At 40.0% G+C, this 14,449-nt stretch overlaps 1 pseudogene; it reads right to left on the bottom strand.

Moving 5' to 3' along the window:
• The window catches only part of LOC129377647 (alpha-tectorin-like), a 25,311-nt pseudogene extending 10,862 nt beyond the window's left edge, over positions 1-14,449 (bottom strand).

The raw sequence follows: 14,449 nt of genomic DNA, 5'->3' as shown, positions 1-14,449 counted from the left end.
AAAAAAAAGTTACGTTAATGTAACTAAGAGACTCTTGTTACCTTGGCCTCTCCATAATGTCCTTTAACCAGCTCTATAATTTCATCATGGACAAAGACTTTGACTAGCCGTGTCCATGAAACACGAGTGCTGCCACGATGCTCATTCTTCCCCTCAACCCTATAGTAGGGCAGTTCATTCTGACACTGCTCTGACAGAACGTAAGTACATGTGCCTTGAAAGTGAAACACAGAGTTGTCAAAGGTGTAGTAATGTGGATCTCCACTGATGGTGCAGGTTTGTCTTTGCACTGTCTGGCAGGAGTACTGAAAGGCAGCTGGCCGACAGATTTGGGAGAAGGAGCAGGGATTGTAGGAGCATTGCAGCCCTGCTCTGGTGCAGGTGCACTTCTGTGCACAGGTGCTGTCACTCCAGAAAGAGTCACCAAATTGAACAGGCATATCTTAAAAATAAGAAACCCCCCCCCAAAAAAAAAACAAAGTTTAACATTTTTTTTACCGTCAAGATTTTTCTCAATGTCAAAAAAGTTCAGTAAATACTCAGAAACCTTGTTTGAAAACGATCTAACCATCCTTCTAATGCTCTCAGGCAGTTATTTTACTCCATATTACCAACTAAATTCCCCTGTTAACTAAATTCCCCTGCACCCCTTATCTAAAGATAAGGGGTGCAGGACTACTGGTCTTACTGTTGAAAGTGCAGCCTCTTGATCCATGATCCAGTCGGAAAGCCCAGCGACCAGGAACATTGACGTTACTGTTGAGGCGGAAAACTGAGTAATTGCCTGAAGAGTTACTGGAGAAAGATCCAGGAACGGTGAGATGGTGAGTGGAATCAACTGTGTCGTATCCGACCTGGGATAATAAAACATGCAGAGATCCATTTAATATGTACACATTTAAAACTAGTCTTAGTATTTACATCTAAATTGATGAATTGCACAGTGGAAAAGATTTAAAATTGTATAACTATAATATTCTTGCTCTAACCTGCACGTTCCAACGATTTGGGGATATATTCCCATAGTTCATCAGCACAAAGGAGTATTGGCCTCCAGAGATCAAGACTGCCTGGACTGTTGTTCGCTGAAAAATAAACAGTTTATTTGTTTTTGTGATGACATTGAGTTTAAACCATATCCATCATAAAATTCAGAAAAAAAACTACTTACTGCATCTTGTTGTAGCCAATAAGGCATTTCATGCCAAGTTGCAACAAACACCCAGCTTGCGGTAAAGTTGAACTGTGGGAAGTAATTATTAATGTCTTCCGTTGCTTGGTTGAGGATGTTGCCACTTGTATATTGTTTATAGTAGAGCAGACCAGTTTGTCTGTTGTCAAAATGAGTCCAGAATGGAGCAATAATATTCCTGGTTGAATACATTGGAAAACGTTGAGGCATGTACATCCCCCATGGTGAAGTAAATGTCATATGTCCGTTATGGTTCACCTAAAAAAAACAGCAAAAACCTTAATCTTATGGCAAACAAATAAGTGTTTTTTTGATTTAACATGCAGGCAATTTTTACATACGTAAATCTGATTGTATGGTTGTCCGAAATACACAAAAGGTTGTTGTAGAACAATCCGAGGGGAGCTTCCATCGAGAGCCGGTTGAGTTGTGTTTCCAGAAATTGGGTATAGAGGACCTACAAAGTCCAAACAGGTACAGATTTCATTAGACAAATCAAAATAAAATGGAAAAACAATATAAATTTGCACGTGCTGTGTTCTGTTTCTGAAAATGTTTAGCAATTAATCACTTATCCCGCCATGTCTTACTGAATAGTATAATTTTTGGAGATGTCCGCTCCTGCTGCATTAACAGCCAGCATCCTTCACCAACTATCAGTTCCAGGTTTGGTTTATGGGAAGAGAATGCCAATCTCACGGCACATTGTTTTAAAAAAGTGCAACTTGCTTTCCCCAACGAGTGGAAGTTGAACACCGATATTATTCTGTCAGGTCTTATCTGATATGGAGAGTGTTAAATTTGTAAATGAATAATTTCCTCATATTTATTCCTTGCAGAAATGTGCAATACATGTTTAAACATTTTAGAATCAAAATAACATATTTCTCTTTTACATCGGAACAACTTTTACTATAAAACGAAGAATAATACAGAGATCAGTATTGCATGGCTATAAAACAAACTTTGGCTCGGGTTTCTTTTCGCTGCTCTGTTCTTCACTCTGTCACAGTAGCTAGGTAAGGATGTTGGCCTCCACGCCGAGGTGGAGGCCAAACAGCTGGCTGAAGGCTATGCCTGTCTGAATTCACAGCTTCTTTCTTCCTGTCGTTGTTTATTTGTGGCCCTCGAAGAAGCCGTCCTACGTAGACCAGGTCCTTTGAAGGATGCAGGCCCTGATTTCGGACACAACTATTGCATTTTATTTGCCACTTAACACCTCTTAAGCATCTAAATCTTTCTTTTACAAGCTTTTTGTTTTATCTTCTCTTTTTCTGTTTCATAGATTTTTCAATGCTTCCAGGGCCTGTCGACATTATTTTTAATGCTATTACTTTAGGTCTTGCCCTGGAGAAATTGTCTTCTCTCTTGATGGAAGAGAAAAGAGAGAAAGATTGTTGTTGGTTTGATTATTTGCATTGAAGTGAGGACTGAAGCAGTTTTCAAAGTAATGTATATATTTGGAATTTGTCTGAAGTACATTTGGAGAATATTTCGGTTATTTATTGTTTTAAAACAGAGGTTCATTAGAGTTTTGTGCCGGCAGAAGGAAGAGGGTGGCCAATGGAAGACATGACTGTTTCCCTGCTCCTTGACATCAAAATACTTATGATGGTTTATAAATCACTTTATGTCTTAGCACCAAATACATTAGAGATATTTTGGTTTTCTGTCAACCTCTCGACTACTCAATTCTTCTGGTTGTAGACTACTCTGCATCCCCACAACCAGAACCAAACATGTAGAAGTAGCCACGCGCCAACTGATACAGACAAAAGAAGACATCAATCTCTTTATCAATATCTCTCTTCATATAAAAAAAAGTTAAAAAGGTGTTGCTCTTACCATAGCTCTCATTGTTGTGTATAGGAGGATCCTCATCAGAAAAGCACCTGTACACACCATCTTTCTTACCACACCACTCATGCTCTGCACAGTCCAGCTGTTCACAGGAGTCAATCTCAGCTGAATCAAACATATAAGAAAACAACATTTAAAACTATAAACATTGCATACTATCAATCAGTAGCTAATTGCCCTGATATTTAACCAAACATACATACCACAACTCAAAGGAGAGCGCCAGATGGGGATGCTGATTCCCAAATTGGTGCAGGTTTTCTCATAAGCAGAAATAGCAGAACACAGCATGTCATTTGCTGGTGTGTAGAGGCAGAGATCGTAAACACAGGAAGTGAAAAATGGTTGGGGGTCAGAATGCAGGTGACAAAAACTGAATGGGCCACTGGTGTTAGTGACGACTCTGCAGAGTTCTGTGTATTCTTCTATGAAGCGGCAGTCACTTAGTCGATCACCATTACTTTCATCAGTAGATCCGCATCTAGAAGAGTCGTTAGACGTTTAAAAGATTTTAGAGATAGTAGAATTTGAAGAAACATGTGTAATTGTTAAAATTTTATCCGGTAAATGTAGACAAATGGAGCATGAGCTCACCCTTCTTGGCTTGTCTCTGATTTCCAGCTATGGCCAAACTGGTTGTCGTTTTCCGCCAAAGTACCATTGGGCAAAACTTTGTCATCACTGGGATCACCATTGAAATTCCCACACATTCCACTGACTCTGTTCTGGTAGCTGCGACCCATCTTCACCAGTAAAGTACTAGAGCCATCAAACTGGACTACAACGTCAACAGCATCAAACACTATGTAACTTCCCTGCCTCATCACTTGACCAAACCTCCCTGCAGTTGTGGGAAGAGAAACCTCAGCTCCATTTACCTGTTATGACAAAAGTTTAGAGAGTAAGACGAAAGACTTTAGCACAAGAAATCTTGGTTGTTTATCCTGAATTTAAAATAAAGTTTACCTTCACCCTCCTGTTAGATCCAAGCCTGACATGAACACTTTCTGGATGATTTGAGAGGTATATATCAACTGATGACACGAAAGACACAAGGTTGTTTCCTCTGTGCTTGTTGGTGGCCACAACTTTGTATTGAGTTTCGTTGTTACTATGGCTCAAGCTTTCAGTGATGACATAAGAGCATGATCCCTGAAAATGAGCTAGAGCTCCATCGAAGGTGATGTAATGTGGGTCACCCCATACAGTACAGGTAGACATGGAATCATAACAGCCCAGCTGGCCGTTTCTGATGGTGCACTCTTGTGGAGGTGTGCATGATGACGGACTGCAGATCAGGGCATTTGGTGCTTGACATTCACACCGTTGGGAGCAACCATTTGTCCAGAAGTATTCACCGGCCTGCAAGATGAAAGAACAGTGAGAGCATTAAGTTGTCTAACACTGAGAAAAATTGAAGTTTGAGGTCAGAAGTACTTAATTACTTCTCCCATTCAAATGGGAACCTGATTTATCATCCACGCTGGCCAAGTTTCCACTCCTTCCTGTCAGTTAAGGCTTTTGTTAATTTCTGGAGGAATTTCCAAACTTTTGCCAAGCAAAAGTTTGAGATGATGCATACCTATTCTCAAACTTGAGTTTTGACTCAAGTGTGGCATGCACCGCACTTTAACACAAGGCAATTAAAGTAGAAGTGCTAATCTTTATATTTGCAATTGTATATAAAAAACTAAAGGGTAAGTTGAAATTAACTTTTTGAGATCTCTTAAAACACTTCGCACTTAGGATAAAACTTTTTAGCTTCTTAGGATTGTAGCTACAATCCAGACAGAAGTGAAGCTGCAATTTTGCACCATCAGCCCTTGTGACCAACTAAGCAGGCAATGTGTTCCCAGGGACACAAATGATGGGGGTTGGTGGACCAGAAATCAAACTGGTGATCCACCAACTGCAGTACGGGATCTTACCACCATCAGGACCAAATTTAACCACATTCACCCAATCCCACTCACTACGATGGACACATTCATACACCGATTTGCAGATCAGTGGACAAATAACTCACAACCTGAGTTCTGGCTGATCTCTAAAAATATGTTAATTCCAAATAATACAAATTTATTGTGACTGGAAACAGACACCAGTGGCACTTGACTTTTCCCTGTCCGATTACATTTGAAAACCTGTCATTTATACCAGTGTTTCCCAACTCTGGTCCTGAAGGTACAGTGTTGTACATGTTTTAATACTTCTGATTCAAGTAAATACGGTTGAGCACCTGCCTGTGAAGCAACCATCAATTGGAAATACCTGGGCTGAAGCAAGGAAACAAATAAAACATGTAGGACAGTGCTTTGAGGACTCGGGCAAGGCTATATTTGGACCAATGACTGCTTCCTTTCTGATTGGCTTTTAAGGCCTTGTTGGCACAGGACTCAATCCATTGCAGATATTGACTCTTACACCAGCTTCAGTTTCGTCTCAATGTCATAAGCATTTTTCATTTTTTTTATTTTTTTGGTGGTGTGGTATTGGGTATGTGCACATTTCAAGAAAAACTAGTCATCTTTATGAGGCAGAATCATCCTGAACTGTACATCATTCCAGATTTCTATACTGTTTCTCAGAGCATGTGAGTATTTCAATAGCAACCTAGAAATTGAACCCAACAATAAACCAGACATGTGGAGGTCCACAATTTCTTGAAATATGAACTAATTCTTTTTGATTTTGCTGTGGTGTCATACAGGGAAGCATTATGTTTGAGTTGTTGCCTTCAAATTTCTTATGTTCTGACTTTGGATCAACAATTAAGTGATTTGAAGTGACCTACATTGAAGTAGAAGCCTTCATACTGACAGCCACAGTTCTCTACAGGTACACAGCTTGTTCCACTCCTGGAAAAACCTTCATCACAGAAACATCCCTCAGAGCAAACATGATCACAGGCAGCATCAATGTTGTTGGCGCATGTGTGGCCACAGTCTGTTCCACACAGCTCATAATGGCTGTTGGCTGCACACTCAATTCCTTTAAGAGTGTAGAAAAAAGTATGACAATTCGGTTAAAACAAGTAAAAACAAGATATTTTGGAAAAGACTTGATTGAGTACTTAAATAGCACACTGCCTTCCATACTCACTGCAAGTGGTGTTTTGCCTCCAAGGGTAGACTCGGACATTAGCAGACTGACAGGCACTGACATATGTCTCAATAGCTCTGCACAAAAGATCACTGCCTTGATTTCCTGACACGCAGACATCAAAGACGCAGTCACTGAAATATGGAGCTGGATCCACTTCCTCATGGCAGAAGCTGAAGGGGCCGTCAGCTGCCTGGATCACCTCACACTGGGCCCTGGCGGATCGATCATCGTTGCATTGTGCGCATGAAGAGCCACAGCCGTCACTGCAGGTGTAGTTCCCAAGAACCTTCCAAGCTGCCCCAAAAGCATCTGCTGAGTTGGTCAATGCTCCACTTGGGGTGTGGAAGTCATCATTTGGATTTCCATTGAAGTTTCCACAAAGCCCACACATGTTTCCTCTGATCAAGACAAAAAAGACTGAATCTAATTTCATTCAACTGTATAATGATGAGACAGACCCAATTATAGGCAGAAAAACACACAATATTATAAAAGTATTGAAAATAAATAGAAGAAAACATGTTTGAATTGGTATTTTCAGTAGTGAACTAGCTAGCTATATTGTTAAAATGTTCCTAAACGTGTTAGGTTGCTGGCTAAAGCTCTGGAATATCTTTACGGTGCTATTTAGCAACATTTGAATCTAAGGTTGGGAGCTTCTGACAATAGCTAAGTAAAAGTTTTTCAAATAAGATCAAATTTGATCAGATGTACTTTGCCCTAATTGGGACATTTTTAAGCAGTGGCAGGGTGGCAAACAGAAAAAGTAATATTCTCTGAAAAACTGAAGTAAAAAATGTGTATTTTACAATAAAACTGTTATCTAAGAATGTACATACATCCAATGATGATATACTCCTTAAGCAGTCCTAAATGTGCATAAAACTGAGCAAAATAAAATTTAACATAATATGAGACTTAAGATGGGGTACCTGTAGTCTGGAGATACAGAAATGGACACTGTGCTACTTCCATCATACACGACGCTCAGTCCAAACTCTGCTTTGACAAATGTTTGTGATCCACTTCCAAAAATAGACAGACTTCCATTGAAGACAATTGGAAGATTTCTTGTGATTTCGTTTATCTGTGATTATAAACAAGATTTCATGAAAGATGCACATTTGATGTTTTTACACTAGTACTGATGCAGATATTAAGAGCTGAATAGTTTGATAGTATTCCAAGAATAAATGTTTCAGCTTATAAAAGTCTTTGCAAAAGTAATTTGCAATCACCTTAAGACAATTTGAAACATTTTGAGAAATCTATCAGAGAAAATTGACTTACCTCCACAGTACCCCTCTTGCCTCTCGACATACGCACTTGATAGCCCAAGACATCTACAAAAACTTCAGACGTGATAGAAACTGGCAGTCCAAACCACGGTTCGTTCTTTGCTTTCACAGAAAATTGATGAGGGTTCAGAGTTTCATTGCAAACTGTTGCCAGAACATAGCGACAGGTTCCCTGGAAGTTGTAGGCCTTGCCATCAAAGGTCAGGTAGTGAGGGTCTCCAGAGGCAGAGCAGGTGCCATGAGGGTTGGGATGGCAGCCAAACTCACCCTCCACAACATGGCAGGACTCCTGAGGTCCACATGAATTTGGAGAGCATTGGACTACACCAGTTACACCATTACAGGTACAAAAGCTCTGACATTCTTCCCCATCCCAGAACTGTTCACCAGCTTGCCGATAGCGTCCATCATGAAAGCATCCACAGGATGTCGGAGGCACACACTGGTTACCATTGAGGACAAACCCATCATTACACTGGCAGCCCTCCTGGCACTGAGTGTCACAGGTGAAGGGGGGAAGGAGGCTGGGGCAGGAAGATGGACATGAACTTCCACAGAGTTCATAATGGCTGTTTGATGGACAGGTTAGTTCTGTTGGGGGCCAGAAAAGGGGAAAAAATAAAACATCATCTTGTATATGTTAATTTCAAAGGCATCTCTATCAAATGTGGTTCTAAAACTTACCACAGCCAGTTGCATTTCTCCACTGTCCCAGGGACACACCGTTATGTTGACACATCAGTGCATAATCTCGTAGGACCTCAGTGATGCTGGATCACTGGAACCCTGGAGGATTCCTACATATGCCTCTACCTGCTGCCATGGGTTCACTCTAGCCCAGCATGATGTAAATGGTCCAGTGTGTGAAGTAAGAACTCCACAGTAGTCATTGTAATTGAAGTTGGTTACAGAGTTCCGAGGTCTTTTTTCCACACAGTGATCTGCCAGGGAGCCATCTCGCCAACTGTCCCCAAACATCTGGGAGTCACTGACTAGACTACTGTTGGGTGTACGGAAGTCATCATTCTGGTCAGCATTGTAGTTTCCACAAAGTCCACCTAATAAACCACTGTAGACACCTGGTGCAGTGACACGGACAAAGTGAGGCCAGACAGTCTGCAGAGTTACACCAAAGGCTGTGCGAAGGATGACACTGTGAGTACTGCTTTGGAAGATGTGGATTCTGTTGGACCCAGAGCTGAACGGCAGTCTGATCAGCCGGCTATCAACCTTTAACACATTTGAAAAAAACGTTTAGAAGTTTCCGGTGTAGATTTGCAAAACTTTTGAAATGTGTGCGGAAATCCTCAAAAGCATTCAAGTCATATACTTAAAAAAATTTCAATGCAAGAATTGTTTGTGGATATAGTGTGAATAGTATGTTCACTACAACAGTTGAAGATCATTGATTTAATTGAGCTAATGAAATGTTACTATTTTTTCTCCTTTACTCATTTAAGATAAGTCTACTCAGGATAATCTTTCAAACTATCCAAACTAATATGTAACTTGAGGCGCACTAAGTTTCATTTATAGTCACACTTACAACCAAAGACCTTCTTCATTCCTCTTAATCAGCACATCTTTTTGCAAAGGCTACCAACCATTAACACTGAATATTAAAATTTTTGTGAAATTAATTTTCCAAAGGTTGCTAGCAATGTGAGTTTGGCTTTACTAAAGTACAAATGATCTAACTACTGCACTAAAGTGATAGAAGTTATTAATAATAAACCCGGGTTCTGGTAATTATGCATAACATGTAGTTGAAAATCTATAACACATAATTTTGTTGACATTGGTTTAGTATGTGAACATTAGCTGTTTTATTTCATTGACATAAGAAAACAGATGCTGCTCTTCATGTTGTGCTGTTTTACATGTAGAAATGTATTTGTCACTTACCTTAACAGTGCTACTACTTGCCATCTCAATAGCAACTTGTGTTGCCTCTGCCTCAAACTTTAGCACATTAGAGAAACCCTGCGCCCCCTGTGGAACTTTTTCCACAGTGACCATGAAGTGTGAGTGATTAGAGGATCCCATAACTTTGGCAAGGGTCAAGCGACATGCTCCGGGGTAATGGTACATCACTCCATCAAATGTATGATATGATCCTGGTCCTCTTATCCAACATGTTGAAAAGCTGTTTGGTGTGCACCCTCTTACTCCATCCTCCACCCTGCAGGACTCATGTTGGCCACAGCTGTGAGAGCTGCAGGTCATAGAGCCATAGCTACATGTACAGCGCCTCCCACAGTCTGCATCCAGTATGACAGTTTCTCCTGAGCGATAGTAGTGACCCTCAAAGCTGCAGCCACAGTCAGCATGAGGGACACAGACCCCTCCACTCAGGAGGTAGCCTGAATTGCAGACACAGCTCTCTTGATTGGGCAGGGGGCAGTTGTCAGTGGAATTGGGGTTGACACATGTAGACGGACATCCTGTACCCTGGGCCTCAAAGTGGCTATTGGCTGGGCAGGGTATTTCTAAACACAAGAAACATTTATTCTCAAACACTAAATATTTAACATCACTTATACTTCAAATAATTGTGACTGACTGGCAGACATACCACAGAAACCAGAACTCCGCCAGCTTTGTGGCTGGATCCCATTTTGTTGACACTGACTTGAGTAGACATTTAGAGCTTGGCACAGAATGGGCTGATATCCTCCACTGACACAGAGATCATACACGCAGCTTTCCACAAAAAATCCTGGAGCAAGTTGTTGATGGCATGCAGCAAACGGTCCTGTGCTGTTCTCAAGAATACCACAGTGGGCAGAGTTTCTGTACAGTGATGTCTGAGCTGCTGTGCAGCCAGCACAGGCCAGACCTTCACACTGAGGATCACAACCAGGCTCATCATCACCAGATGCTTTCCAGCTGTTGGCAAAAATCACATCAGAGCTCACCACTTCACCCTGACGGGTTCGAAAGTCATCTCCAGGGTGATTGTTGAAGTTTCCACAGAGTCCACACGTGCTATTTTGGTATGTGTAGGGCACACTGATACGGACATATAAAAACCTGTCATAAGACACCATCAGGCCAAAGTCAGTGCTGACGATCACAGAGAAACCTGACTGATAGACCTGGATAGAGCCATTTCTGAGGGAAAACGGAGTTGTTGTAAAGCTTCCATTAACCTGTAAGGATGGCAACAAAAAAATGTTTACAAATATAAACAAAAAACAGGGTCTATATTACAGAACATATGAGGGTCGTGTTACCTTGGCCTGACTCTGATGTCCTTTAACCAGCTCAATAGTTTCATCATGAACAAAGACTTTGACCAGTTGGGTCCATGCAACACGAGTGCTCCCCTGATGCCCGTTCTTCCCCTCCACTCTATAGTAGGGCAGTTCGTTCTGACACTGCTCTGACAGAACGTAAGTGCATGTGCCTTGAAAGTGAAACACAGAGTTGTCAAAGGTGTAGTAATGTGGATCTCCACTGACGGTGCAGGTTCGTCTTTGCACTGTCTGGCAGGAGTACTGAAAGGCAGCTGGCCGACAGATTTGGGAGAAGGAGCAGGGATTGTAGGAGCATTGCAGCCCTGCTCTGGTGCAGGTGCACTTCTGTGCACAGGTGCTGTCACTCCAGAAAGAGTCACCAGGTTGAACAGTTTGACCTTCAAACAAAGAAAGAGCAGCAGTCCTTTTAAGGTTGCTTTTAATGATGAATGTATTTGTGTTTCTAAAATCAATATTAAAATGCTTTTAACATCAACAAAGACACAGCAGGACGGATGATCCGGGAAATGATCGACAGGGAGAATCTGACTGAATAACTGGTTGTCAGATAATTTCTGGAATTTATGTCTGCTTATTTTTAAGCCCAAAAACCTCAAATTAAAAGTGGCATCATATGAATGCCTCTGTGTTGTGTCCAATGATTCACTTCCTGCTAAATAGCCCCCTGGTGATTGAAGAAAAATCCACAGAAAAGCCGCACAAGGCTGTTTGCCACATTCAAAGCATAAGAAAAAAGTAGCGGCATATAGTCAGAAAAATACGTTACTTGGTTGAAATGGATTGAGACTCATTTACAAGTGGCAGGACACTGGTACTCGAGGCCTTAGGTATGACACATGTAATCTAAGAAATGAAGGGTTTATAGAGGATTAACCTGAAGAGCTTCTTAGGGTTCAATACATTGATTTTAATAGCCCTATTTTTCTGCCTTGAGACACATATTGGAGTTTTCCCTTATTTTTATGATATGTGTGCTTATTGTCATAAAGTACCCTTACTGACTATGTTCTCCTACCATGAAAAGTGCAACCTCTTGAACCATGATCTACTCGAAATGCCCAGCGACCGGGTACATTGACGTTGCTGTTGAGTCTAAAAGCTGAGTTAGGTCCAGTTGCGTCACTAGAGAATGATCCAGGGATGGTGAAATGGTGAGAGGAATTTTTTGTATCATATCCGGCCTGAAAATTAATTGTACAGACATAAATAAAATTAATTTATATTTAAAGAAATATACACTGTCTGGGACCAATAAAATACAAATAAAACATGGCTTAGTATGAATTTGTTTGAATAGCTCTTACCTCTACAGATCTTGATGTGGAGGCTATTGACCCATAATTCATCAGAACAAATGAATATTGGCCATTGGTAGTCAAGACTGCCTGAAAGGTTGTTTGCTGAAAAAAATAAATGTTTTTATTGAGAATGAATTTACAGATTAATCAAACACTATTTTACTTGCACATCAATTACACTATATTGCCATAAATATTGTCTCACCCACTGGACTCTAGAGCAGTGGAAGTGTGTTCTCTGGATGACCATCTGGCAATCTGATGGATGAGTGTGGATTGGGCTGTTGTCAGGAGAACGGTCCTTGTCTGATTACATTGTGACAAGGGTAAAGTTTGGTGGAAGAGGGTCATGGTGTGGAGTTGTTTTTTCAGGAAATTGGCTTGGCCCCTTAGTTCCAGTGAAAGGAACTCTGAATGCTTTGGCATACCAAGACATTTCGGCCAATTCCACTTTGTGAATCAGTCTGGTGTGGATGTACTTGACTGGTCTGGTCAGAGTTCTGACTTCAACCCAAAGGACACCTTTTAGGTTCACCTAGGGATGAACTAGAGTGGAGACATAGAGCCAGGCTTTCTCATCCAACATCAGTATGTGAACTCACAAATGAGCTTCTGGGAAAAATAGCCAAAAATCCCCATAAACCCTTCTTATGTAAGGTTCTCAAAAGAGTTAATACTATTCTTCCTAAAAAGGGTGGACCAACATCACAGGAATTATGAATGGGATGTCAAGGCAGGTGAGCCAGTACTTTTGGCAAAATAGTGTAGGTTCAGTAGTCAAAAATAGATCACTTACTGTTCCAGTTGTTGGATAATAGGCAACTTCGTGCCATGTTGCTATGAAGATCCAGTTGGCCTGAAAGTTAAGTGCTGGGAAGTATGTGTTGATGTCCTGTGTAACCTTTTGAAGAAGAGAGCCACTGGTGTACTGAACATAGTAGATATCACCATTGCCTCTGTTGTCTAAATCAGTCCAGAACGGAGCAATGACGTCTCTGGTTCCATACATTGGAAAACGTTGAGGAGAAAAACTTGACCATGATGAATCAAAGGTCAGATGTCCATTGTGGTTCACCTGAGGAAAGAAAGAGCAAAAATTTAGGCATGACTATACATACACTTCTTGTAAATGTTTACATTTTGTCTTCATAATTACAGTAAAAAGGAAAGGGCTCAGAAGCTCAAGAAGTCAAGTAACATACGTAAATCTGAGAGTAATATTGTCCGAAATAGTTAAACGTTCGTAGGAGTGAAATTGTAGGTGAGCTTCCATCATCTGAACGAGAGCTTGTTGTTCCAGCAATTGGGTAGAGGGGTCCTAGAAAGTACAAGAAAGCTAATTTTATTAAATTAGACTCTTTATGGATAACATCATGCTGAAAGGAGTACAGAAAAAATATCTCTAGGTAAGGTCATAGGTCATTTTGTTAATTTATCATTTGGGAATTAAAACATTTAATTGGCATACTGTAAACCAAACTGTAAAAAAAAGTGTAAAATTTAGAGTAAAGAATTTTAAAATACCAACACTTACATTATAGCATTATAGCCATCTGTTTTTTGTGGTAGACCTTAAACAATTGCTTTAATTCAAGTAACATTCAAGTATACTTGTATGTCAATTAATTAATTTGTACAAGGAGTAAAGAAAACAAATCTATAGGTAAAGTAAGAGGATAGGTATAAACTTTCAGCTTACCCAGATTCTGTGTTGTCACTGCAACTGTAAAAGACAGATACAATTGACATGTAAATGAATGATACCTGGTTTTTGTGAGTTTTAAACAGTTAAGTTTCCCAATATCTTATAAAACTGTTCTTATCTATCAGTGAGGAAATTACTACTACTAATAGTAATAATAATGATGATGATAATAATAACTGTTTTATACATTTAAGATAAATTCATTTCAAGTGAAGTATCACTGTTTAGAAGTTTGAGGATGGGAATAATTCATTACTTTTGATATTTTATAAATACAAGTGTTTAGTTATTCTCTTAGGTATTTAGCTTATTAAAAAAACAAAAACATTTTCTTCTGCTTTGCATGTTTATAGTATATGAGCAACCATATTTCATTTGTTCTATCCATCTATAGTTGTTGAGGCTATAATGTTTTACGTTTCTATTTTTAAGTCTAACCCACCAACATCAAATACCATTTCTAAGGGTGAAACCATTATATAAAAACTTTTGGGAGTTTAAATGCTCTTAATCTGCAGGAATTAATTATATTTAGAAAAACCTATTTCCTATCGTTCTTGTATATTTAAGTTCTACTAGTGCAACTACAATTTTAATGTTCATTAAAACATTAATTGTGTTTCAAATCTCTGGATGAACCAACATAGATGCATTCATTTAAGATTGACTTGAACAGCTACTTACCTATCGCTGACAGAAGCAGTACAGGGAGTATGATTTGGCCTGCCATT

The sequence above is a fragment of the Poeciliopsis prolifica genome, unplaced genomic scaffold (assembly GCF_027474105.1).
Source record: "Poeciliopsis prolifica strain line A6 unplaced genomic scaffold, Auburn_PproV2 SCAFFOLD049, whole genome shotgun sequence".
In the NCBI taxonomy this organism is placed as follows: domain Eukaryota; kingdom Metazoa; phylum Chordata; class Actinopteri; order Cyprinodontiformes; family Poeciliidae; genus Poeciliopsis; species Poeciliopsis prolifica.
The sequence above is the reverse complement of the archived record's forward strand: the minus strand, read 5'-3'. Positions and strand labels throughout refer to the sequence as shown.